This window comes from Mus pahari, chromosome 2 (genome assembly GCF_900095145.1).
Source record: "Mus pahari chromosome 2, PAHARI_EIJ_v1.1, whole genome shotgun sequence".
In the NCBI taxonomy this organism is placed as follows: domain Eukaryota; kingdom Metazoa; phylum Chordata; class Mammalia; order Rodentia; family Muridae; genus Mus; species Mus pahari.
This window is the reverse complement of record NC_034591.1, coordinates 153,311,755-153,314,860: the sequence shown is the minus strand read 5'-3', so window position 1 is coordinate 153,314,860 and position 3,106 is coordinate 153,311,755. Positions and strand designations below refer to the sequence as shown.

Sequence of the window (3,106 nt, the reverse complement as noted above, 5' to 3'; positions counted from 1 at the left end):
AGTATATATATATATATATATATATATATATATATATATATATATATATATATATATATAAAAGCTTGGCCTTATCTTCATGAGTTCAAGGGCCTAACACAAAAAGAGACATGTATTTGAACTTTGATTGGAATCCTTCCACCTATTTCTTGGATTAAAATATGGGGTGGTGGTTCAGGAGAAGACAATTAGTGTAACTGCATTGAAAGTCATGTCCTTTAGGGAAATAAAGACAGGACAGACCATACTCAACTCAAAATATAGTTCTTTGGACACCACACTGTGAACCAGACCTGGCTCTCATCCACATGGATGTAAACTTTCCAAGCACAGTCCAGACTCACAGAAGAGCAGTCAGCAGGGAGTGAATCAAGTGCTGTCTATAGCACGTTGTATACATCCAACCTCCAAAGAATCCAACCAAGATAAACACATTACACTTTGCCTCTGAAATATGAAGAGATGACAAGGGTTAGTCTTGAAAGGATCGGGATAAATGTTAGTATGTTTGAGCAGATTCCAAAGACACCTCCGTTTTCTAGACAAAGATAAGATGTCTTTTATTCTAGAAATGCAAACATGTAGAAGTTGTAGGGGAAGTAGTGGGGCCATGACATACATCACTTAGGTGGTTTTACATCAAAACAAGTCTGTTGCTATATCCATGAAACTGGAAGATGTAACAAATGCTTGGGTAGGCCATTTTGAATATTGACTACTCTTAAAGGTCTTGTTTGGTTGTGCAGTGTTATTTAAGATGAGAGCAATTTGCTTTAATGGAGTGACTCTGAGAGACATCTCAAGCCAGCCAGATGACTTCGAGATTCTGTTCTTTGCTTTCTTATAAACCAAAGTGCTGCATATCATAATATCTTTTTTTTTTTTTTTTTTGGCTGAAGTGTATTCCCCGCTAGATCCTGTAAATAAGATCTCAGCTGCTGCATTTTCTTTTCACATTATTATCCATTGTTCTTTTAAATTAAAGTGTGTGTGTGTGTGTGTGTGTGTATGTGTGTGTGTGTGTGTCTGTCCCATGGTAGGAGGTGGTCAGTGATTAACGCTGGCTTGACTTGTTTATTAGTTAAATAGCTTGTGTGAGGGCATTTAAAACATCCTCCATTTCTCAGCTCCTTGGAGGAACATGAGGAGAAATAAAGCATACACTTTGTTGGGGAAGTAATTTTATTTGAAAGTGATGAACATTTTTTTTCAAATGGCTGCTAACAGAATGCTATTTATTGTGCTTCACGTGCTACAGCAATAACCTCTGATAAAATATAAATAAGATGCAGAGCCTCTTTCTGTTTATTCTCATCTTATTGAGACACTGACCATTGGACTATGTGGTTTCACTTTCTGCCTTGTTTGAATAAAGAAAACGCTTAGTCCTTCTGTCCTCACCCCAGGCCTGTCAACAACCTTGCTGCTCCTTAAATTTGTCCACAAAATGTCAAAGGTATAAAATACAAAAGAAAATTAAAACATGATTGTAAAACTATTCTTTCCTTAGGAGGATAAGTTTAACGTTTCATTCAGTCGCTGGTCTTTCCTTTCCTCAGAAATGCCCTGTGTTTCACAGAGAGATTCCCAAGTCAAGAACATGAGTTTGATGGCAGATAAATGTGTTCGATCCATCACCGTAGCTCTGGTAACTGTACCTATTTTTAGGCTGTATGCTGGTATGTCTGAGATGGCAACAGAATATTTGAAATTCATTTTTGATAAAAATAAATTATAAAATATGTCAGATGAGGACAGGATCTTATGGCTATTAACCTTTCAAACAATCCCCCTAGCATGCACCATCTATACCCAAGAACAGCTACGTACACATTGGTGAAGCACGCAGAGGGCAGGAGAGGGGAAATGTTGAAGCAGTTTTAGGAGTTAGTGGGGGAGTAGTAGCTCCTGAGCATGGAAAGGCTATTTAAAACAGTGTGTACAGCCAATGCTTCCTGACAGCTTCAAAGTGCCCAGTTTAAAAACCTTCCAAAAACCAAACACCATCACTCTTTCTTAGGATGCTTGGTCACATTTTAAAAGGAAAGGAGTGATCTAGGTCCTGGAATAATTGATACCACCTATGTCTTCCATACCAATGTCAACACTGAGGGATACCACCTATGTCTTCCATACCAGTGTCTTCCATACCAGAACACTGAAGAAGAACCCAGGCCCTCCTGAATAGGGAACTGCACAGAGGAGCCAAGGTGAACCTTGGAGGGCACCTTCCCAAGGAGAGAGTAGCAAGGACTGTAGCAGAGACACTACACTTGAAAAAGGAGTTATCTATAAACTTTGTGTTTGTCTTGTGGTCTTAAGCTTTTATTCAGTCCAGGGTTCAAAACCAGGAGTTGGGGAACAGCTCACTCCAGTTCTGCACCTTAGTCCCTTGGGGATTTAAAAAAAAAGAGAGAGAAAAATGAATGTAGCTCTGAACTGTGCTCATCTTCAACTAATGGATTCTCCCCTCCCTTCCCACAGCAGCCCCCTTCCTGGAACCCTTTGTCCACTTTTATGAATTAAAACAAGCACACACACTTGCACACACAGGGAATCCTGCCATTAATTAAAGGACTTGTCAGCCCCAATCCCAGATCCTTACAGCTCAGGAAATGTGCCTCCTTTTAAGTGCAAAACCATAACATTACCATTTCCCCAAGTGCGCTCTGTTTTAGGCAGCTTTCCTAATTAGAGGGATGATAACAGCCGCGCTGATTGGCATTATAAAAGCACTAGTTTGGCTTCATCTGTCCCAGGTGTGCTGTGTAATTTTTTTCTTCTCACCGGTTCAGAGCGGCACCTCTCTCCTTCATTGTTCCTTAAAGTTTTCATCTGAGGAATTAATACAGATAAAAAGACATTAGAAAGGAAGCGGCCATGCCACGGCTCATCATCCAAACCTTTTATCAAAAGTACAAACTATACAAGTTGGAGGGTTTTTTTTTTTTTTTTTTTTTTTTTTTACCCTTTTGTTTCTGAGGGTTAAGGGAGTGGGAGGGATGGAGTGTGGAGAAGAGAGGGGAGAGGCTGGGGGAGAAACACAGCTCTGTCAATGGTCTGAATGCACCATTAAAATTGGCGTCACTACAAAGGTTAGAGCAGA

The 3,106-nt window shown here is 39.8% G+C and overlaps 1 protein-coding gene across 1 annotated transcript in view; it reads left to right on the top strand.

The window, feature by feature from the left end:
- Lmo3 (LIM domain only 3) overlaps nt 1-3,106 on the top strand; it is a 129,064-nt gene that overhangs the window by 66,262 nt on the left and 59,696 nt on the right. The window lies entirely within an intron of this gene.